General features: G+C 46.3%; 1 protein-coding gene across 4 annotated transcripts in view; it reads left to right on the top strand.

The window, feature by feature from the left end:
- Positions 1-24,331, top strand: part of TIAM1 (TIAM Rac1 associated GEF 1) — a 394,669-nt gene that overhangs the window by 79,154 nt on the left and 291,184 nt on the right. For all 4 annotated transcript variants that reach the window (XM_039229055.1, XM_039229039.1, XM_039229048.1 and 1 more), the window contains exon 2: positions 863-911. The gene's annotated coding sequence lies outside the window, so the exon portion shown is untranslated. The remainder of the gene's footprint in view (positions 1-862; positions 912-24,331) is intronic.

Below are 24,331 nucleotides of genomic sequence, written 5' to 3'. Positions count from 1 at the left end.
TTTCCTCATTGAACTCAGTTCTGCCTTTCCTTGGAATCTGTTAACTTCCTCATTATGGGAATAAATGAGCTTCTTAAATTTTGACCATCTTTTTTTTTTTTTTTTATGTTTTATTTATTTCTGGGAGAGAGAGAGACAGCGTGAGCAGGGGAGGGTCAGAGAGAGAGGGAGACACAGAATCCGAAGCAGGCTTCAGGCTTTGAGCTAGCTGTCAGCATAGAGCTCAATGTGGGGCTCGAACCCATGAACCGCGAGATCATAATCTGAGCCGAAGTCAGATGTCTTACCGACTGAGCTACCTAGGCTCCCCAAATTTTGACCATCTTAATGAAAATACATTTATTTTATTTTTTTATTTTGGAGAGAGAGAGTGTGTGCACTCAGAGGGATAGGAGAGGCAGAGAGAGAGAGGGAGAGAAAGAATCTTAAAAAGGCTCTACACAGTGCAGAGCCTGATGCGGGGCTCAATCCCATGATCCTGGGATCATGATCTGAGCTGAAATCTAGAACTGCTCGCCTAATTGACTGAGCTACCCAGGTGCTCCAATGAAAATAATTCTAAAGCCGTGTCTATAGTGACCTTCTTGCTTCCCTCCACAGGACTCTGAGCCTGGCGGGAACACTGTTGGGGGTGTGGAGTCCATGCAGGCTCTGTCTTTGTTAAACTCCTGGGTGGCTGCACTCCTGTGCTTTTAACTCTGAGTGCTCTGCTTTTCCCCTCTGCCGTTCGTTCTTGATGATGCCTTGTTTAGATACAGTTTTATAAATGACATGCTGCGTTTTCTTTCAGGGAGTAAAGTGCACGGGGCTTTGTGAAAGCTGTTTGTCACCCAGAAGTATTTTTTTCTTTTTTAATTTCCAGATGGCTGTGTTCCAGATATTAACATTATCAGAAGCCTGACCGGCACATGGTGAGTAGTCTAAACTCTCCCATATGCTTTGAAGGACTTTGTAGGTGCATCAAGGGTATATAAATACATTTGCTGTTTCATTGGTTTGTTTACCATAGAGCCCCTAAATCTGTGCCTGGTGTTCTGTTGATTTCTCACTGCCTGTCCTTTCTGCATCGCCTCATTCATGGGTATCTTTGAGAAGCAGTGACTTCCCTAGGATTAGAACAACCAAAGTCCTTTCCTTGAAGAATTTTAAGGTGCAGATTTCAAAAGGAAATCAGATTTATTTAAAAGTATGTCACTGTGACTCTGAGAATAGGATCCTTTTAGTTAAATATCAGCACGCTATATCACACGCAAAAAAATAATAATTCATTACTCAGTATCACTGAGTATTCACATTCAGATTTCCCGGATGGATAAATATTATTTTTCAACAGTTAGTTAAAAATCCCTCAGGGTCATCAAAGGGTTTAAACAACGTCCACAAATGGCATGTGGGTGATAATGCCTCTTAAGTCTCGTTTAATATGTAGGTTTCCTGTCCTGGTTTTGTTTTCTCTTGCCATGTGCTTGGTCAGGAAGCCAGCTCTTCTGTCCTGTGGAGTTCATCACATCGTAGACTTTGCTGCCAGCATCCCCGTGTTGTCATTAAACATCTTATTGTCTTCGAGGCGCCTGGGTGGCTCAGTCGGTTGAGCATCTGACTTCGGCTCAGGTCTTGATCTCGCGGTTTGTGGGTTCAAGCCCCGCATCGGGCTCTGTGCTGACAGCTCAGAGCCTGGAGCCTGCTTTGGATTCTCTGTCTCCTCCACTGTCTCTCTCCCTCCCCCACTCATGCTCTGTCTCTCTATCTCTCAATAGGAAATAAATATTAAAACAAACAAACAAACCCAAAAACATCTTATTGTCTTCAAAGTGTCCTATAAACTAAAGGCTTTATTAGATTCCGATTTGTATTTTTGGCCAACAGTACTGCATACATGATAATGGACCTTTATCACGTGACGTATTTTGTATCCTTTTTGAAATGTTAATATTGGCAGGTGCTGTTAACCTGATCGTCCCCCATTAGGGTCCCCGTCAGCTTTTTCCCTCGTGGTTTTGGTGGCCATTGGCGGTCCATAGCAGACGCCTAGACCCAATTTTCATTTAGAGTGTTTACAAAAGAGTGATAATCTCATTCTGTCATTTCTTCTGTCTTTCTTAGCTGGAAATTTTTATAAAGAACTCTATTTCAATCTTTAAAAAAAATTACCTCAGGGTATATAGTTTGTATATAAAAGGCAGAATAATGGCTTGATTCTTTTCTTTTCTTTACCAGAATAAGGAGTCGATTTCATATTGTCCTTCAAAGACGATCAGTGAATTTTTAAAGAAATATATTATTGCAAACTCTTAGATTCTTTATGTATTTGACATTGGAGTGAGGATTTGGTAAGAAACAGTGATTTAAAAAGGCCTCTGTTTTTAGATATATAAATCTACTTAATAAACACTTCTGGTTAATAAACACGTCTAGATAATAAGAGAAAAGAAGGAAGGGAAGATGTGGAGTGAAAAAGGAAGAGACAAGAATTTCTAAGCATGATTGAATAAGGACAGAAGAAGGATAGAAAATGAAGGCACAGGGTGCCTGGGTGGCTCAGTTGGTTCAGCGTCCAGGCACTATCTCATGGTTCGTAAGACTGAGCCCCAAGTCGGGCTCTGCGCTAACAGTGCGGAATCTGTTTGGGATTCTCTCTCCCTCTCTCTCTCTGCTTCTCCCCTGTTTGCGTACACACGCTCTCTCTTTCTCAAAATAAATGAATAAAACATGTTTTACTTATTTTCAAAATGTTTAGTTTTGAGAGGGAGAGAAGTGCAAGCAGGGGAGGGGCAGAGAGAGGGAGACACAGGATCTGAAGAAGGCTCTCTGCTGACAGCAGCCAGCTTAATGCAGGGCTCAGACTCATGAACTGTGAGATCATGACCTAAGCCAAAGTCGGAGCTTAACCTACTGAGCTACCCCAGACCCCGCAGTCAGTAAAACATTTAAAAAAATAAGAAAGAGGTTAAAAATGAAGAATGGAAGGGGAAGAAAGGAATCATCTAAGATACTCCAGAGAAGATAAACAGAAAGGAATTAATTTATTCAATAAGTGCTTTTTTACTACTTGATGCATGCCTTTCTCAGTTATAGGTGCTGAGGCCAGCCTCCTGCCCTCACAGAGCTTACCTTCTTGTGTACGTGACGTCTGAAGTCGTGTACGAGCATGTCCAATGGTAACCCATGCTTTGGGGAGAAACAGAGCGTCCTGGAGGTAGGATTGGGGGATGGGGCTGTAATTCTCCTAGGATGATCAGGGAGGATCATCCTATGCAAGATAGGATGATTGAGCAAAGACAGGAAGGAGGTGAGGGAGGAAGCCAGGTACCTTTCTGGGAGAGAACGTTCCAGGCTGAGGCAAGAGAAGTGCAGAAGCCCTGAGTTTCAGATGTGTCCAGCTGTGTCTGGCGTGTTTGAGGAAAAGAAGGAGGCCGTCGCAGCTGTTACAGCGTGAATGAGCGGGAGAGGACCACGGGGGGTGATTGGGAGGCAATGGACAGAGGGGTCTGGGTGTGTTAGGCTCCAGATTGCATAGGGCCCCGCAGGCCATTGTAAGGACTTTGGGCACCATGGATGGACTTAATTTCACTTACTTTTCAACATGAGAATACACTGTCGGGGGGGGCGGGCAGGATCAATGGCAGAATTAGTAAGACCAGTTAGCAGGTGGCTGTGACCAGCATATTGGTGATGGAACTAGTGAAATGCGGCCAAATTCTTGATACATTTCAAAAGGAGAGCCGACAGGATTTGCCAATGGATGGGGTGTGAGGCGTGAGGGAGGAGCAGGTGTCCAGGGAAGAGAAGAGCCACACATATTTGGGGGATGAGAGGTGACATTGGTGGACCTTGGCTACTGCAGGCTCCCCAGGCCCTTCTTGGCCATTCGGCAGGAGGAGTTCAAGGCCAGCAGTGAGAAAGCTTGCCTCTGGAGTTCTCTATTCTTGAGTAGTTTATGAGTTGCTGGATGGGTTCATTCCATGGTGGAAAAGTCACCTCTCTGAACTCGGTGACCACCACCTGTATCCCTAGTCCTGGCCTACTGCCAGCCACAAAAACGGCCAGGGTTTGAGGCGTTCACTACTGAACCTCTACTGGACGCCCGGTTCAGAGCCCCGTGATAGAGGAGACTCTGCTTCTGTGAGGGAGAACCTTTGTACCCCGAGTAGAAAGGTCATTGAGGACTGATTCCTCCCTCGCGTTCTCGACTTGGGGTTTTGGTCTCGGAAAAACCCTTTTGGGCATGATGGGAAGAACACTCTGAGCTCAGCGTCCTGGTGGGTAGTTTCCAATCACCCACATGTCTTTGCTTATTCCTGCCACTTTCTACAGGAGGGTCCCATCTCACCTGTCTTTCCCAGCACTCTGAGCCCTGGGCCAGGGGCAGGCAAATTCTAGCCCCCAGGCCTGTTTTTGTTTTTTTATTAAGTTTTTAATTCCAGTATTCTCAACATACATTGTTATATTAGTTTCAGGTGTACAGTATAGTGATCCCACAGTCCCATATGTTACCCAGTGCTCATCACGACAAGGGCACTTCTTAATCCCCTGTCACCTATTTCACCCCTGGCCCCACCCAGGAACCAGTCGTTTGTTCCCTATAGTTAAGAGTCTGTTTCTTGGTTTGTCTCTCTCTCTCTCTCTCTCTCTCTTTTCCTTTGCTCCTTTGTTTTGTTTCTTAAACTCCACGTATGAGTGAAATCATGGTATTTGTTTCTCTCTGACTTACTTTGCTCAGCATAATACTCTGTAGCTTCATCTGTGCCATTGCAAATGGTAAGATTTCACTCTTTTTCATGGGTGAATAATAGTCCATCACCTACATGTTGTCTTCTTTATCCATTCAGGCAGAGTTGAGTAATTGCCTGACCAAAACCTGAAGTATTTACTCTTTGATTCTTTACAGAAAGAAAGTTGGCTGGCCCACGGGCTAGAGAATAAGTAGAGGATGAATAAAATCAGCAGATGGGTCACGCAGAAATACTCCTTGTCAGTCACTGAAATGCCACTCAGTCTTAGTGTGTGTGAACGTGAAATTCTGTACCTCACAAATTGTGGCTTAAAATTGTTAGGATTTTATTTATTTATTTTTTTGTTTGTTCTTCTACAGGTTAGATGGCATTTTTATACTTAATAGGAAATATAGTTCAGCCTGGGTAGTTTCACATTTAATAATGGTGTCACTTTACTGGGCAGATGGTTGAATATATTAGTATTCAGTTAGTATTAGAATATTAGTGTTAGACATTCGGTAGTCTTAAGCTTTAGCATTTGAGTCCTGATTTGGCATTCCATCCTCCTTGGATAGTAGAAAGTTTCTCTTCTGTATAAATGTACTAGTATTGTGTGGATTGTTTTGCCTCTGTGTGATGAATTCTCCATCCCTGGGGTGCAGGAGGCTCAGTCGGTTAAGCGTCCAACTTCAGCTCAGGTCATGATCTTGCAGTTCGTGAGTTCGAGCCCCATGTCAGGCTCTGTGCTGACAGCTGAGAGCCTGGAGCCTACTTCCGATTCTGTGTCTCCCTCTCTCTGCCCCTCCCCCACTCAGACTCTGTCAGTCCCTCTCTCAAAAAGAAACAAGCATTAAAACAAAAATCTCCATCTTTTTAGTAAATGCCAGGGTTTTCAAAATAAGCAGACTTGCATTTTCTCCCCCCTAAATGGGACTTAGCTAGTTTTATCTAAGTTGTTCCTTTTGTCTTTTAGCTCTACTGTATGCTATGTTATTCTGGGAGGCTGTGGAATTCTTCATGTAAGAAAAAAAAGGAATGAAATAGATTTAAACTATAAAGGACTTTTCTTTCTTAATTGCATCTTAATGTAATAAAAGCCAGAGAGTAATTATTAAAAATGATAGAAGAAAAGAATTAAAACAATAAAATTGCTTAGCAAAGATCCTGTTTCATAATGCAGTCGGATATAATTGGCATCATAATGTGTAATTAACAATCTTTGTTTGAAGTATGAAGCGTACATTTGGGCAGGCAGGGACCTCTTAGGACGCGGTGATGTCTGAATTAGTTCTTACGGCAGTGCTTCTAAATCTGTGCACAGATCCTACATCTTGCTTCCTGCCTTGTCAGTTGCTTTTCATTGGTAGAGAGAGATCATAAACTAAGGGCTAGGACAGAGGCTCCTCCAAAGCTTGAGCAGCCAGCCAGCCACGACTGCCCCGGGTTGATTAGAGGAGAGAGGAGAAGACAAACTCCTGAATGCAGGCTGTGGTTTTAGCTCACACCTCAGGGCAATTCCCCGACATAGACCAGGTGAAGGACCCTTTTTGCCCTGGTATCCGATTGGCCTGGGGCTTGTGTTTAAACAAGCTGAGAGGCCTCCTTCACTTCATTTTCTAGACCCACCCCCATTCTGGCCCTTTGCATCTCACTGCAGATATGGCCAGGAACTATGAGTCCAAGGAAAAGTACCACCGGGAAACAGGGAGAAGATCATGATTTCACAGGCTTGGAGCTTGAGCCTCACTTTCTCTACTGCCCACCTTGGCTCCATCTGACTCCTTGAAGACTGGGAGACCAGAGCACTCAAGAATGCAAATGAAAGTACTGGCAAGGAACATTCCAGGCAGATCCGAACTTTTATTCACTACTTCTTTGGTTCTAGAGGTCCCTGCCCACAAGGCTCCATGTGTAGGCAGGCTGCTCAGAGGCACCGGTGGTGGGTGCTCTTCATCGCCCCCTGGTGGGAGAAGTTGGCTCTGTGTGACTGTAAAGAGGCTGATGCCGAAACAGCCACCCCAGAGCTTTAGCTTTTGAAAGAAGTGATGTGATGGGAATGGGGGAGGGGGTGGGTTGGTTTGGGGAGGGGATGCAGCACTGCCCAGCACTTATTTGAAAGAAACTACCACTGCTCAGAGATTTGAGACCTCTTCTTTGGAAATAGATTTTAGACTCTGGGGCGAGTCCTTGGGATTATCTTCCTCAGTGGCAAATCTTTCTCTTTTTGGGGTCATTTTCATTTTTGGTAAAATTTCTTTTCTTTTTTTTTTTTTAAGTGTATTTATTTATTTTGAGAGACAGAGCACCCGTGAGCAAGGGAGGGGTGGATAGAGAGACTCCCAAGCAGGCTCCATGCTCAGTGCCAAGCCTGATGCCGGACTCCATCTCATGACCGCGAGATTGTGACCTGAGCTGATATCAAGAGTCCCATGCTTAACCGACAGAGCACCCAGGCACCCCAATTTCGGTGAAGTTCTTTTTTTTTTTCATTAAAATTCTTTTTTTAAAGAATTTTTTAACATTTATTTGTTATTGAGAGACAGAGACAGAGCATGAGCAGGGGAGGAGCAGAGAGAGTGGGAGGCAAAGAATCTGAAGCAGGCTCCAGGCTCTGAGCCAGCTGTCAGCACAGAGCCTGATGCGGGGCTCGAACCCAAACCGTGAGATCATGATCTGAGCCAAAGTTGGACGCTTAACTGACTGAGCCACCCAGGCATCCCTTTTGTTAAAATTCTTAATGCAGTTTCCTCCCAATTGTTTCTACTTTTGTTCTTGTCTGCCTGATGTCCACTGTCCACGGTGTCATCTGAGAGATCTCCGTGGCAATCATATCTCATTACTCCTCTGCTTGGAACTTCCACTGGCTTCCTCCTAAAAACCAGACTCTCCGCATGACTGCGAGGCCTCCAGTGATTTGTCCGACCCCTCCGCCCTGGCTACCTCATTTCCTCTTAACTTTGGGTCCTTCCCACACCTCCTTTCTGGGACTAGAATACAGCCAGCCTCAGGTCTTCCTCCTGCATGTCAGGGAGCCTCATTTTCCAGCTCGCCCGCCCAGTCTTTTTTACTTCCTGCAGTGCTCTACTCCAATGTGCCCTCCCCAGACAAGCCTCCCAGAGCATCGAGTATGAAGTAGCCACCCCTCAGCACACGATCTCCCCAAGCCCCTCCTCACCTCCCATTCCACTGCTCTAGTCTCATCATGGTACCGGGGGGAGGGGAGGCGCGTGGGAGCTCTCTTTTTTACTCACTGGCCTGTTCGTTGCCTGTCACTTTTAGAGCCGAAGGGTCCCAAGGTCACTAGTGATTTGTTGCCTCAGTGAGGCTGCCGCAGCATGGGTGCTATCATCCAGAGCCTGGTCCATGACGCAGGGTAAATTCTTCAGTTCGACGATGTCTTCTTCTTTTTATTTTTTAAAAATGTTTTATTTATTTCTGAGAGAGAGAGAGAGACAGCATGAGCAGGGGAGGGTCAGAGAGAGAGAGGAAAACACAGAATCCAAAGCAGGCTCCAGGCCCTGAGCTGTCAGCACAGAGCCTGACGCGGGACTCAAACCCACGAGTTGTGAGATCATGACCTGAGCCGAAGTCGACACTTAACCAACAGAGCCACCCAGGTGCCTTGACGATGTCTTCTAAATAATTTCCCGGGATGACTATGTTGAGGGAAGGGTTCAGATTCAGAAATACGTGTCCTGATTTACCTTGATAACGAAGCAAAACCAAACCAAGACAGACTCTTTATCAAACCCCACGTGCTGGAGTGGCCTGCGGTGCAAAAGCTCATAGCACAGGGCGCATGTCCTGTGGTTTTAGACTTCAGTAGCCGCCCCCTGAAACCCCAAGCACAGTTTCACTTGGGTCACAAGGGGATTCTCTCGGGCTTTCTCAACCTCAGAACTGCTGACACTTCGGGCTGGATGAGTGTGTGGTGCACACTGTCCTGTGTATTGTTGGATATTTAGCAGCACCCTGGGCCTCTGCCCGTTAGATACTCACACACCACCCCAGCTGTGACACCGGGGTGTCACCAGATGTTGTCAGATATCCCTGGGGAAAGCGAAATGAAATCCCCCCTGTTAAGAACCACTGGTCTAGAAACATCTACACACCCAAGGTTCTACCGTTAATCTTCTTTTTTGGTGGGGGTGCAAAAATGTGGTTTTATTAAAGCATGGGGACAGGACCCTTGGGCAGAAAGAGCTGTTACTCTTAATCTTTTGTGTCACTCTTTATCATTTTTTTAAGTTTATTTTTTTATTTTGGGGGGGGCAGGGGCAGAGAGAGAGGGAGAGGGAGAATCCCAAGCAGGGTGTGCACTGTCAGTGCAGAGCCTGATGCGGGGCTTGAACTCAAAATCCCTGAGATCGTGACATGAGCCGAAGTCAAGTGCTCAATCAACTGGGCTATCTAGGCGCCACAGCATCTTCATACGTTAAAGAGGAGGAAACTAAGGCCCAAAGGAAGGACGGTGATTCACCCAAGTCATGGCTAATTGCAGAGTGATGCCCAGATGGGTGTTTCTGGGGAATTTTCTTGCACTTTTGTTTGCTGTATAGGTTGGTGGTGTGATTAGCAGAGCTCTGTGGGGACTCTTCCTTCTCCTCGGGGTCTATGCTAGAGCCCGAGCCGCGAGTGCTGCTGTTTCAGGCACATCAAGGATTTACTGACAAAATATTTTTAAAAAAGATGATCAGGGAGGAGATGAGTGGAGACAGAGAAAGGGAGGGACAGAAGAATTCCTTAAATGGCATAGACATGTAACTGCAAAGGGGAAACTGAAATGCAAAGGAAATAAAATGAGGAAGAAAGAGAAAGTCCTAAATAAAGGAATCGACAAATCAGCCAAACAAAATGTGTGGATCTTGTTTACAACTTGATTTGAACAGACCTACTCTGTGTGTGTGTGTGTGTGTGTAAAAGAGAGAGAGAGAGAGAGAATATCAGAGACATTTAGAAACTAAATGGATAATTGGTAGCATAGAGGAATTTTGGTGTATAAATAGTGTTGATGTTTAGGGAAAAGGTCCTTCTCTTTTAGCAATACATTCTGTATTTATGGATGGCGTAATTCGATGTTCCAGATTTTTTTCACCATAAGGAATCTGGTGCGGCGGGAGGGTTACAGTGAAACAGGATCAAACAGTTGAAGTTGGCTTATGGATATGTGGGGATTGTGTAACCATAAGTGTTTACAAATCGGTAAATTTGGTAAATTGCAACGTTGTTTGCAGTTTAAAAAATGTAAATACAGTATGAGGCATTTGTCAATTTTGTAACCTCTCAGAGAGCATTTTCCAAGCCCAGTGGATGCTGGCAGTATTGCTGGCAAAGTCCGTCTGTCTGGAGCCGGGGGCAGATGTGAGGACAGGAGCTGGAGGAAGCTTGTCCTCCCCAGGTGGGCAGGGGGGCTGCCTTCACGCCCCTCCGCTGCTGGTTTCCACCAGGTCTTGCCCTCTCTGTGCCTGCGGTGACCCTAGCAAGTGGTGGGGATACGGGCTGGGTCTGAGGATCTGGAGGGGTCCAGTGGGACCAGTCAAAAGGATCTTTGGCTTCGCATAGGATGGAAATCAAATGGGAGCTGAGACCTGAGAGCAGAGTTTATTGAAGACATAGAACAGACACAGAGCATCTGGAAGACTCAGAAGGGAGAGGAGGGTGAGTGTCGGAATGAGTGTTGTCTTTGCTTGGGGTCTGGAGGTTTTATTTTTATTTTTATTTTTTTAGTGTTTATTGATTTTTGAGAGAGAGAGAGCATGCATGTGCAGGAGGGGCAGAAAGAGAGGGGGACAGACAGCAGAGAGCCGGATGCTGGGCTCGAACTCATGAACTTTGAGATCATGACCTGAGTTGAAGTTGGACGCTTAACTGACTGAGCCACCCAGGCGCCCCTGGGTTTTTTAATTGAGGATTATGGTCTGGCGTACGTGTCATTTCTGTGGACCAACCTTTTTTCCCCTCAAATATTTTGTTATTTAAATATCCTATGAATAATATATGGTTTTTTTTGTGCATGAAAACAATGCAGAGTAAAAATGAAAGTTCCTCTTCTGTTTCCCCATGAATTTCATTGTCCTTTCCAGAAATAACCGTTTATAATAAAGTGATGAGTATCTTTTTAGGCCTTTTTGTTGTTTTTGTGTTGTTACTACCTAGACAAGGTTTTTGTTTATTTTTTAAAGTTTTATTTATCTAAGTCATCTCTCTACCCAGTGTGGGGCCTGAACTCATGACCTTGAAATCAAGAGTCGCACATTCCTCGACTGAGTCAACCAGGTGCGCCAAGTGTTTTTTGTTTTTTTTTTTTTTTAATTTTTAATAATGTAAAAATAAAATAAAATTTAAGCAGTCACAGAAAGTTGGGAGCATAGTCCAAGAGAAGTCTTTCCTCCCCTCCTTGCAGCCGCTTGAGAGGAGCTTACTGACTGATTCTCCCCCATCCTGGAATTCATGGTCACGTTGCCTACAACCACAACGTTCTGTGTAACTGCAATGTAGGCATCAACATCGGGACATTATCACTGACCTACGACTCCCTCCTAAGGCTCAGAGCCAAATCAGATTTCCCCTCTTGTTCCCATCATGTCCTTTATAAGCAAAAGGATCTGGTTCTGAAGTATAAGTTGCATTTGGTTGTCATTTCTCTGAGTACCTGTTTTGAGCTCCGCTGTGTTCCAAGCCCTTGGAATTTATCAGCAGAAAATATAGGCAGAACCCTGTGAAGCAGGGGAGACAGAAACAGTCAACGTAGCAAATAATGAATCTTGTAGAATGGTAGCAGGGGCTTGACGCCGCAGATAAAAATACAGCAGGGCGCCAGGCAGCTGGGGTGCAGTTTTATTTATTTTTTTTATTTTTATTTTTCTTTTAAATATTTTTATTTATTTCTAGGAGAGAAAGAGAGAGAGAGCGTGAGCAGGGGAGGGTCAGAGAGAGAGGGAGACACAGACTCTGAAATAGGCTCCAGGCTCTGAGCTGGCAGTCAGCACAGAGCCCGACGCGGGGCTTGAACCCACGAATCGCGAGATCATGACCTAAGCGAAAGTTGGATGCTTAACCGACTAAGCCACTGGGGTGCAGTTTTAAATATGTCGGTCAAGACTGCCCTGATGAGAAGAGGCTTCTGCACAAGCACCGGGCAGAAGTCTGGGTGTCAAGGAAGAACATTCTGGGAAGAGACGGGAGGAGATGGTGCTGAGGCTCTGAGGGGCACATCCTGCTGTGTCTGAGCAGGAAGGCCAGTGTGGGTGAGGGGCGAGTGGAGAAGAGTATAGCCAGGTAAGTCAGGTCAGGTCATTCAGTCTTTGGAGGCCAGTCACACCCCCCACCCCGCTTCCTGCTCTTTTTTTTTTTTTTTTTAATACTTGTTTATTTTTGAGAGAGAGAGAGAGAGACTGAGCACGAGTGGGGGAGGGACGGAGAGAGAGGGGGACACAGAATCAGAAGCAGGCTCTAAGCTCTGAGCTGTCAGCACAGAGCCCGGCGTGGGGCTCAAACCCACAAACCGTGAGATCACGACCTGAGCTGAAATCAGACGCTTAACCGACTGAGCCACCCAGGCATCTGCCCCCCTCTGCCCACCCCCCCTCCCCCCCAGCTTTAACCTATGGAAATGCCTTCGTCCTCTGGCCACTCCTTTCCCTGATACTTCTTTTTTTTTTTTTTTTTTTTAATGTTTTATTTATTTCTAGGAGAGAGAGAGAGAGAGACAGCGTGAGCAGGGGAGGGTCAGAGAGAGAGGGAGTCACAGACTCTGAAACAGGCTCCAGGCTCTGAGCTGGCAGTCAGCACAGAGCCCGACGCGGGGCTCGAACCCACGAACTGCGAGATCATGACCCAAGCGAAAGTCAGACGCTTAACGGACTAAGCCACCCAGGCGCCCCTCCCTGATACTTCTTGGCCTCCCTCCACCTATGCTCTCTCTTGCCTTGCTGAGTGTGACTTTGGACTGTATCAGTGCTCGCCCTCCTGGCCACTTTCTATCTGACCCTAACTTTGCCCTTGGCTCATCTTTTTTTCCCTCCCTTGCTCGAGGCTTTGCCTTTCTTAGCACTTTCAGCTTTTTGAGAACCTAACCCAGCCCCTCCCCCAGCAGTGCTTACCCTAAGCAGGTATTGTTTTTAGCATTCAACAGTTACTTGGTGGTATAATCATCATTAGCAACCTTGGGTAATAGGTACTATAATTTTTTCTTTTATCCCATTTTATGAATGAAGACATTGAGGTATGGAGAGAATACGTAATTCGCTTGTGACCACCCAGCTAGGAGGGGCCGGGGCTCGATCCCGGACATTTGCTTCCAGGACGTGGACCCTCATCTACTGTGTTATGGACACAGGTCCAAACCTGACCTCTCTCCTGAACTTTAGCCCAGTGACTCCAGTTTCTGAGAAATGTATAACGAGTAACCCTAGACTTAGGGTCTTAAAACAACACACACATATGATCTCACAGTTCTGTGAGTCAGGAGTCTGGGCATAGCTCGGTGGGTCTCAAGGTCATAACCCAAGTGTTGGCCAGCTGCCTTCTCATCGGGGGGCTGGCCTGGGGAAGAACTGGCCTCCAAGCTCACTCATGTGGGCAGAATTCATTACCTTGCGGTTGTGGGACTGAGGGCCCTGGGTTCTTACTGGCGCTCAGCTGAGGCCACCCTCACCTCGTAGCAGTCATCCCCGTTTCCTGCCACATGACCCCCTCTCTAGGCAGTTCACAGCCTAGCAGTTTGCCTTTTTTTCTTTTTCTTTTTTTTAAGTTTATTTATCTTGGAGCAGGGGAGGGGCAGAAAGAGGGGGGAGAGAGAATCCCAAGCAGGCTCCTCACTGCCAGCACAGGGCCCCACGCCAGGCTCGAACTCCTGAATCACGAGATCATGAGCTGAGCCGAAATCAAGATTGGATGTTTAATGGACTGAGCCACCCAGGGCGCTCCTGGCAATGTGCTTTTTAAGGGCCCTGTCTGCTGGGGCACCTGAGTGGCTCAGTCTGTTGAGCCTCTGACTCTTAATTTCAGCTCAGGTCATGATCTCATGGTGGTGAGATCAAATCCCGCATATATGCTGGGCCTGGAGCCTGTTTAAGATTCTCTCCCTCCCTGTCTGACCCTGTCCTGCGTACATACACGGGGCACTTTCTCTCCCTCTCACAAAAAACAGGCTTTGCCTACTAAGACGGATCTTCTATAATGAAATGTAATCGGTGGGGTGATGTCCCATCACTTTTGCTTTTCCGTTGTTTAACTGCAACTCGTGTGGGGTCCTGGGTGGCTCAGTCGGTTAAGCGTCCAACTTCGGCTCAGGTCATGATATCACGGTTTGTGGGTTTGAGCCCCGTGTCAGGCTCTGTGCTGATGGCTAGCTCAGAGCTCAGAACCTGTTTCAGATTCTGTGTCTCCCTCTCTCTGGCCCTCCCCTGCTCGCTCGCTCGCTCTCTCTCAGAAATAAATAAAACATTAAAAAAAAGGTTTAAAAAAAATAAAAAAATAAATGCAACTCGTGAGTCCTGCACACAATCAAGGTGAGGGGTCGCACAAGGGTGGGGGTCATCAGGGGTCCCCTTAGGGTGTGCTGTCCACAGAGTGGCTCACTGATCTGGGAATTTCATCTTGAAACCAGACTCAGTGTTTCTCCACTTCTGACTCCCTGGTATCTGTTAGCATCACCGCTAATCTCCCAGCCACCAGGTTTTTATTCCAAGTGTTAGTGTTGATATATGGTTTTCTTTGTCATTTTATTATCCCTTCACTTACTGAGTGAAGTAATGCCCTTGAGATGCCCTTTGAAATCTTATTTCCTAAACCCTGACTTTTGTATCGCTCTCTCTGACAGTCTTTCTCTCCCTCTTTCTCTCTGTCTCTCTCTCTCTCTGTCTCTCTCTCTCTCTGTCTCTCTCTCTCTCTCTCTGTCTCTCTCTCTCTCTCTCTCTCTCTCTCTCACACACACACACACACACACACACACACACACACACACACACACACACGTTGAGTGCTCCTAGAGTCTGATGTGAGCCTGATTGGACAGCCTTTTTCTGATGAGCCAGTTGCCTCATTCCTGAGCTCCTGCCCTGATGGTTTGTAGCTTGTCTGTCCCTCCAGGGGTGTCCTCAGGAGTCCCTCTTGTTAATCCTCCGAAGCCATCGCCCCACCCCTCCCTAGCCTCCTTGATTGCTCTTTTCTCTGAACACCACTTACACCTGGTGTTTTTCACCCTTTCCGCCTCTCCCCACCCCTGCTCCTCTCCACCTTCATGTTGAAATCATCAAGGTCGCTTGAATTGGATTATTCAACCACGTGTAGACTTGGCTAACTTCCCTCTAGACAACACTGTTTTTTTTTTTTTAATTAAAATAACGTTGGATGAATTACCTGAATTAAAAAACAGGAGAAAAATGTGATGCACTAAGTCAAGCATGCTCTTTGGCGATTTGAGTCGCCCATGACTCCTGTCCCTTCGGCTGGCCCTGTCCGTGGTTGGGCATCCAAGACAGCAGCGGGCACGACCGATGGCCAGCACGAGAATGCCTGTGGCCCCCTTACCGGCCGCACCTGCTGCCTGATGTGTGCTCGCCTCAGAGCTACAGATCACCCCGCAGTGTAACCCAGATGATGAGGTCTGTTCCAGCACCGGGGGTGGGGCTTGGCCTTATCCATCCTGCGTGGCCCCTTTTCCTCTTAAATCCTCAATGTACCTTCTTAGCTTAATTGACTTCTGGATTGATTAGTTACTATTTAATGATGTCTGAAGCCTCCTAAGGACTGCTTTCCTGGACTGTCAAAGGGGGAGAGGCCACCATGTCCCTGGCCCCTCAGAGAGTCAGGGTGGCTCTTTGCGTTGGGTCTTTGGGATGCGACCATGTGTTCCGCACTTTGCAAAGCACAGGAAGTAAGATGCAGAGAGGAACTTAGATCTGGGTGGGAAGCAGGGAACTCTTGAGAAAGAGCAGTGCTTCCTGACAGCAGTGCTGGAGGAAAGTACTGAAAGTCCTGGTTATGTAGGAACTGCTTCCTATGGAAACTCGCTGGAGAAGTGTGTCTTAGACTTGCTTCTCTGCAATAGGAGACACTCTCTTGTTTATTATAAGGAACTTGGGAGCGGCCCCTTTGAAAGGAGATGGTTTGGAGAGGATCCTGATTCTTTTGGTAGGCGCTGAAGTTATCTGGGAAGGGGAGGGAGTAGAGCCCTGCCTCTGTGTAAGGGGCGGCCAGGCCAGCAGGGAGAAGGGCAGTAATGCCCGCAGGGCCCAGAGAGGCCTGTTTCCTGCAGCTGCAGCCTTCACGGACATCTCCAACATCCCAGAGATTCCACACTGAGGGGGGAGGCGAGACTGGAGGGTATGTGGTTGCTGAAGCTCCCCCCTTCCCCCCCGGCCCCATCCATAGCCTGCCAGACATTTGCTTCTCTGCCTCCTTCCATTATGCCTGTGTGCGAGCAGGTTTGGCTTGTTCTTGGTGGATCCGAGGGCGCTCTCCTGGTACTTTATGGAGCAGAGTGTCCTGATGCCAAACCCAGCCCTGCCCAAGACAGAAAAGGGAGTTGTGACAATTGCCAGGCAGGTTTCTCTGGGGAAGTACCAGGTACTTCATCTTAATTGGATTAAGTCCTTAGCATGCATTGCTTCATTGACTCCCCAGAGCAGTCCGTGCAGGCAGATGCTGTTAGCACATTTGGTGTTGCAGATGGGGAAACCGAGGCAGGGAGAGGTCGAGTACCTTGGCGGTAGGGATCTTTAGGAGTGGAGGCCAGGGGACTCGACTGGATAAAGTTGGACTCTCTGACCCAAAACACTCATGCCCAGAATTTGGAGGTTTTCCAGCCTGTCTGGTCCTAGTTGTCTGTGCCTTCCGAGAGCGGCTCAGTGTGGAGTTGTGAATGAGAGGGAAGTTGTACCCCGAAGTCAGAGGCAGAGTGGGAATGGATGTTTGCACGGCACCTCCATGGATGGCCTCTGTCGTTGGGCTTCTCTATGGTGTACTTCTAACTTAGATTCTCTCCTCTAATCTTTTTTTTTGTTGCTTATTTTTTGAAAGAGAGGGAACACAAGTGGGAGAGGGCAGAGACAGAGAGGGAGACACTGAATCCGAAGCAGGTTCCAGGCTCTGAGCTGTCTGCACAGAGCCCAACGTGAGGCCCAAACGCACGGATTGTGAGATTATGACCTGAGCCAAAGTTGGACACTTAACCAACCGAGCCACCCAGGTGCCCCATCCAGTTGTTTTTCAGTGATCTTAGGAATGTTTCTTCCTTCTTCCTCTGCTTGCTCCATCTTCTCTGCTCTTTTTCCCCATTTTTTCATCCTTTTTTCTCTTCTTCTTGTTTTCTTTATTATTGTCCTATTTGGGATCCCAAATGTCCCTAATAATTGTGGTTTATAAAGGTTCAGGGTGGTATTGGTATCATTATCTTAACCTGAAATTCTTTTTTTTTTTTTAATGTTTATTTATTTATTTAGTGAGAGGGAGGCAGAGGATCTGAAGCAGGCTCTGTGCTGACAGCAGAGGGACCGACTTGGTACTTGAACCCAGAAACTGTGAGATTGTGACCTGAGCTGAAGTCAGATGCTTAACCAACTGAGCCACTCAGAATCCCCTAACCTGACCTTCTTTTTTTTTTTTTTTTTTTTTTAACTTTTGTTAAAGTTTTTGAGAGAGAGAGACACACACAGTATGAGCTGAGGAGGGGCAGAGAGAGAGGGAGACACAGAATCCGAAACAGGCTCCAGGCTCTGAGCTGTCAGCACAGAGCCTGACACGGGACTTGAACCCACAAGCCGTGAGATCGTGACCTGAGCTGAAGTCTGATGCTCAACTGACTGAGCCACTCAGGCGCTCCTGACCTGAAATTCTTTTTTTTAATTTTTAATTTTTTATTTTTATTTATTTCTAGGAGAGAGAGAGACAGCGTGAGCAGGGGAGGGTCAGAGAGAGAGGGAGACACAGACTCTGAAACAGGCTCCAGGCTCTGAGCTGGCAGTCAGCACAGAGCCCGATGCTGGGCTCGAACCCACGAACTGCGAGATCATGACCTAAGCGAAAGTCGGACGCTTAACTGACTAAGCCACTCAGGCGCCCCTGACCTGGAATTCTTAATAGTAAACAAGGCTGCAGGTCTTGGTCCACTCCAGAATTTCTGAGCATGTCTTTGGCCACCCTGTTCACTTCTCAGTAAATCTGCTTTTCTTTAAACACCGGCTTTTATGATGAATAAAGTATTTCCTTTTGAACTTTACTGTTTTGCTTTAATTTGCATGCTTTACAACTTTTCTGCTTGTAGCATTTCTCATTGAAGATACACAGCACACCTGTAGCATTCTGGATAGAAATGGCTTTGGTGGGCTGGTGGAGAGTGGCCTGGGTGCTGTGCGGGGCCAGCACTGGAGCGGAAGACCCTCCCTGTCCCACTTCCCGACTGTGGCGAATGAATACCTCTCATCGGTATGTTGTGGACGCTCCGTGTTTTCTCCGTGTCCTTTGTCTTCTCTGCGTTCTTCTCATTCGGACTCGGGGCTCCCTGTTCTTCATTCAGTAGTACCTGTCACTTTGTACTTGACCGTGCGGTGCTGTCCCAGCAAGAAAGGCTGTGTGCAGACTTCCCCTGCAGGTCCAGTGAGCCCTGTGGGAGTGAGTGCACGGGATCATGGGGACACATGACATAGGGCACGCCACCTCTGCCCCTCCAGTGGGCGTCCGGGTCGTGGCAGACGGGATAGCCAGAACTCACATACCCGTCTTCCTACGTAACTGCAAGAGGTTGCTTATAGGTTTTAGCTGCAGGAATTGTAGCTGATGGCTGAGTTTAAAAAACAAAACAAAACAAAAAACTAACAAAACCCTCCTGAAATGACCCACCCCAAAGCCCGAGCCCAAACAGGCAACAAAACCTGGCTCCCCTCCGTTGCCCCCTCCTCCTGACTGCCTTTGTCTCCCTGCGTCAGGGAAGGCTAGCTGATAAATTCCGTAGTCACGTTCCAGCCCAGGAAGGAATAGATGGTAGCATTAAGTTAACGCTTGGAGTTTTGTAAGGATTTGGGGTATTGTGGGCCTCTTAAAAATAGAACAGGCTTGGGGCGCCTGGGTGGCTCAATCAGTTGAGCGTCTGACTTTGGCTCAGGTCATGATCTCATGGTTCTTGGGCTCAAGCCCCGCATCGGGCTCTGTGCTGACAACTCAGAGCCTGGAGCCTACATCGGACTCTGTGTCTCCCTCTATCTCTCTGCCCCTCCCCTGCTTGCGTTCTGTCTCTGTCTCGCTCACTCTCTCTCAAAAATAAACATTTAAAAAAAAAGATAAAACAGATTTTTGGATGTTGCCAGGAGTTTGAGTGTCTGAAATCTCTGCCAGGTAGGTAGTGATGGGGCAGCTCGTGTGACAAGAGTCAGGATACTATGTGGCTGCTAAAGGCCTGAGTCTGTTTTAATTGAAATTGTAGACAACATTTGGAATGGCCAGGGGAAGCCTAACATTTCCTTGATTTACCAGACCATTTCCCATAAAATGTGCACCTTACATGAAGGAGTCTTCTGGAGCACACGATGCCCTCCCTTCAGTAAAACCAAAATGTAATATGAAAGATCTGTGGTTAAAGAACACTCTGGAAGACACTTGTCCTAACCACGGTAAGGCTTGTGATGGCATTACAGGATATTAAAGCTAGGGCATAGTGATAAACTGTATTTAGATCCTTTATTTTACAGATTAAGAGGGGCGCCTGGGTGGCTCAGTCGGTTAAGTGTCCGACTTCAGCTCAGGTCATGATCTCGTGGGTTCATGAGTTCAAGCCCCGCATCGGGCTCTGTGCTGACAGATCAGAGCCTGGAGCCTGCTCCGGATTCTGTGTCTCCCTCTCTCTCTGCCCTTTCCCTGCTCACACTGTGTTTCTCTCTGTCTCAAAAGGAAATAAACACTAAAAATAAAAATAAAAATAAAAATATTTCAGAGATTAAGAAACTGAGGCACTGGAATTTAAGAGTTTTGTTCAAAGTCAGGATCCATTCATCACCATAGACTTTTCTCACGTTAGCCTAGGACATTTGATGCATTCCGTATACTAGGTGATGTTTCCATTAGAAACGTTACTTAGTTGTTACTGAGTATAAACTTGTCTGTAGCAAAAGCAGTCATTGAATAACTTTTCTTTTATTCTTAGAAAGGGTTGCTGAGGTATATATTTTTTATTGTTAAATATTTAAAGGCAGCCTCCAGTTAATTTGGATATTATGTCATTATTTATCTGAGGTCCTGATAAACAGTCCAGTCTCATTTTCCTCAAGCTGACAAATTTTGCCTGACTGCTTGTGGGAAATGTGAATATGAAATTAGTACCGTAGCAATTAGTCATCTATCCTGAATTATTTCCTTGTAAATTCCCAGAGCAGGAGCCTGAAACTTACTAGTCGGGACCCCCTATCCTTAAAAACCATTGTGGCGTGGTGGCTACCGCACCCCTCCTCTGCAATTTAACGCGGTAGGGAATTGAGTAGAAGCCTGCCTTATCGATCTATTACTTTTAAATCAGGAAGCTGTATTCCTCAGTAGCTGTTTTCCTGCGTACGTGCAGGCTTGTCTGTGCCGTGCTTTTTCACGGTAGGAAGAGCCACTGTAAATTCTGGATCGCAGTGCGTCCGCTTGGGAGAGTGTATTAAAAGTTGTTTGACAACCACTGTTGTAATTTCTGCTGTTGTGTCTTTAATGCTGTCTATATAAACACGGGTCCTGTTTCTGGGAGCTAACCTGCTTAAGATTGATTTTCCTGAGTCTTTTCTCTTAATGAAATCTCATCAGTTTCTGTCCTCTTGGCCATTTTAATTTGAGACTGAGGAGGGCCCAGGGAGGAACGGTCTATAGACTGTGGCCTCTCTCTTTGGCTTTTTGGGCGGTTTCACTCCTGAGGTCCGGCTCTCATGAAATATGTTGTAAATGGGCAGCATAGGAGCCAGCTCTGTTTGATGTTTTCTATTACATGACGAGTCAGACTTGTGCTGCCTTCAGTGAATTCCAAATCCTGGTTTTTAGGGATTTGCCAGAGGGGTACGGTTAGCCTGCTTGCGAATGAAAACTTGGAAAACCATAATAATTCAGGGCTCAGTGTAGAAACCACGACTATGTAATAGAATCCCCCCCCCCCCGCCTTTGTCCCAGAGAAGCGTGTCAAATTATTACCACCCCCCCCCCCCCGCCTTTGTCCCAAAGAAGCACCCCCCCCCCCCCCCCGCCTTTGTCCCAAAGAAGCATGTCAAATTATACTTTAAAAGCTGAAAGGGATTCACAGCTTGGGCCACAGGAGTGTAAGGTCTGGGGATTTTATTCCAGCGGTGGTGGTGGTGGTGGGTCAGGTGAGTTTCTTACAAGGGGACATTTAAAATGGTCACGCAGGGCTTGCTGGTCATCAGGTCTTCAGTGGGCGGATTTGCAAGGCAGGGGAAGAGGCTAGAAGCAGAAGAAGGCACCAAAGGAATATTCATGCTTCACTCGGCATGATTTATTTGTTGAAAACCATTTTCAGGGCTGCCTGGGTGGCTCAGTCAGTTAAGCGTCTGACTCTTGATTTCAGCTCAGGTCATGATCTCACAGTTCGCGAGTTCGAGCCCCGCCTCCAGCTTGGGATTCTCCCTCCTCTCTGTCTCTCTCTCTCCCCATCCTCCTCTCTCACTGAAGGTAAATAAATAAACTTAAGATTTTTTTTTCAAAAAATTCAGCCCCTTTTTCAAAGGACAAAGCATTAACTTAGGATATATAGAAGAATGGTTGATGGGCTCTGAACCCAGTTCTGAAACGTTTGCACTGTGGGGGTACATGGCTCTCTAAGGTGAGAGAGAGTCTTGTGGGAAAATGTTGTCTCTCCCCACTTCCTATTGTTTTATAATGTCTTGGGATCTGGCTCTGAAAAGTCTGTTCATATTCTTTGCGCATTACCGGAGGGTCTAATTATTCCCAGTGACTATAGGCAGTTGGGGAATTTGCAGGCCTGGCCTTGCTCCACTCCGGGTTCTCCTGTAACCCGTTCCTTCCCAGACCTTCTTTCCTTTGTTCGGCAGAGTTAAAGCTGCCCCATGAAGGGGGAGGAGTCCAGGATTGCCACTTTTTAGGGTAGGGATGCTTTTTGTTAAATTACTCTACGGTAGTTAAAAGTTGCTTTCGATCCTGGGTCACCTACATGGATAGGGTCACATTTGAACTTCATATTTAGTATATTGGTTCCTTGTACTGAATCGAACCTGACTGGTCATTGGAGACTCCTGGTCTTGGCTCTTGCAATATTTGCCTGTGTGACCTGGTATCGAAGGGTTTCCCTTCCTAAATCTTAATGAGGTGGTTAATCCTGCAGGATTCCAGGGCCCCACCTTGATGAAGTCTCTCTTCGGGACTGAATTTAATCAGCTCTCTTTCATTGAGCATTTTTTCCCCCCTCAGCCTTGACCTTGGCTCCTGCTGCCCAGTCTTTGCAAAGAATCCTGCTAAGTTATCCCCAACCTCCATATCTGATCAAATTTTTCACCCCCCACATTTTACATCCTTGGCCTGCCTTCACCAAGAATCTTGTTATGCCAATTTAGTAGGAATCCCCGTTGATGTCTCCTTGGCTGATTTTTCTATCCACCGACCCCCTCCTTTGCTCCTTTGCTATAAATCCCCACTTGTTCTTGTTGTATTTGAGTTTGACTTCTCTCCCCTCTTACAATATTCCTACTGAAAATCTCCAATAATGTCTTCCTTACCACTTTAACAGCTGTCAGAATGGCTTTTCTTTAACATCCTCTAGATTCTTACTTGATATGTTTAAGATAGGACACTACCTCTGCATTATTCACCAGGGAAGGCGAACTCCTGAGAGAAAATTCATAATGACAGTGACTTAACCCAACAAAGTTTATATTTTGTCCATGTAATGTTCTCTCCCAAATGTGATTCCAGGGTCCAGTCCCCTTTAATATGGTGATCCTGTCATTCTAACACTTGTCTTCCTTGATTGCTGTATTCCTGTGAGTCAAATCATGGGAGGGGAGAGAGCACAAAGGCTTGAATGAGGAGGACACAGTTTTTTCCCCTCCCATTTTATTGGGTAGAATCAAGTCACCTGGTCACATTTCTCTTTCAAAGAGGCTGAGAAATGTAGACAAGAGGAAGACGGTATGAGTTTGTTCAACACCAACTTGTCAATCTTCATTTCAGACAAGTGTCCATGTAATTCTGTTGTGGGAGTTGCTTTGACCACATCTTGAGAAATGATGTGTAGAATGATTGCCAAGTATCTTCTAGACCCAAGGTTCCATGATGCTGTCATGCTGGGCTTATTCACACAGAAAAAAGCGAGTCTTTTCAAAATGAAAAGAGAATTTGAACAGACAAAATCCCAGTTGATTTTTCTGTCCATGTTCTAGGTTTGGTAAAATGTGTGGACCCGTTCAGATCAGCTCGTCAAATGGTGAGGGTTATCATCTCTTCTTCTCCATGGCCTGTGATTATCTTGGTTGATATTTTTCTGCTTTGGGAACACACTAGGATCTTACCTTCTGGTGCCTCATTCCATAATGGGGTGCTGGAGACCAGAACGGGGAGCATGGGAGGTGTGCTGCTTTCCCTCCACAACTAACTACAATGGATGGTTTCTCTCTCTCTCTCATTTGTCTCTTCAAACTCATTGAAGGCGTGAAGATTTTCTTAACCTCGTCTGCTTAGAATCACTGATCTGGGAGCATGAAGACTCTGACAAGATCTGCTACTGACTTGGCCATTTGTATTGTGATTTGTATTTTTTATTTTTAAAGTTTTTTTTTATTTTGAGGGGGGGAGGGAGAGAACGAGTGGGAGAGGGGCAGAGAGGGAGGGAGAGAGAGAATCCTAAGCAGACTCCATGCTCAGTGCAGAGCCTGATGTGGGGCTCGATCCCACAACCCTGGGATCATGACCTGAGCTGAAACTGAGTTGGCCTCTTAAGCGACTGAGCCACTCAGGTGTCCCTGTGTTGTGATTTTTGAAATGGGTCAAGTTTACTTCATTTTGTCAGAAATCAGGCTAGGGGCATATGTGAGATGGGGAGGGACAAGTGTAGACAGTTTTCCTAAATTCCAGCAAGGAAAGTTGATGGAGTGAAAAGAAATATTTGGACCTGCAGTGAGATACAGTTTGGGAAAATTGCAGTTGTAAGGGGAAACTAGGGTGTGAATACCGAGGCTTTGAATGAGACTTTCTGGGCTTCTAGTTTCTCAACACCACCCGTTGCTAAGTTACTGGCAAATATGACACAGGCTGGTGGATGCTTTCTAGACTGAATATAGTCCTGGCATCAAGCAGTATTAACTAACATTTATAGACCGCTTACTGTCTCTAGCCTCGGTTATTACTTCCTCATCATACCAACACTAGAAGGTGTTAGTGCTATTTTATTCCTGTTTTACCAGATGAGGAAAACCGAGGCTGAGGCACAGGGAGGTTAGTAATGGTGCAGGGTTACGTTGTGGAGAATCAAGAGCCTGTTCACAACCGGAAGTAGAAGTAATCCATACTTTTCTTCTTTGTCATCTTGATTTGTTCTCCATCGGTCCTTATATTATTGTTCAACCAGTGTTTTTTGGAGAGCGTCTTCTCTCTGTTTCTTTACACATGGATTACATGGTGCAGAAGAA

This window comes from Hyaena hyaena, unplaced genomic scaffold (genome assembly GCF_003009895.1).
Source record: "Hyaena hyaena isolate Hyena2069 unplaced genomic scaffold, ASM300989v1 scaffold_2, whole genome shotgun sequence".
Lineage (NCBI taxonomy): Eukaryota > Metazoa > Chordata > Mammalia > Carnivora > Hyaenidae > Hyaena > Hyaena hyaena.
The sequence above is the reverse complement of the archived record's forward strand: the minus strand, read 5'-3'. Positions and strand labels throughout refer to the sequence as shown.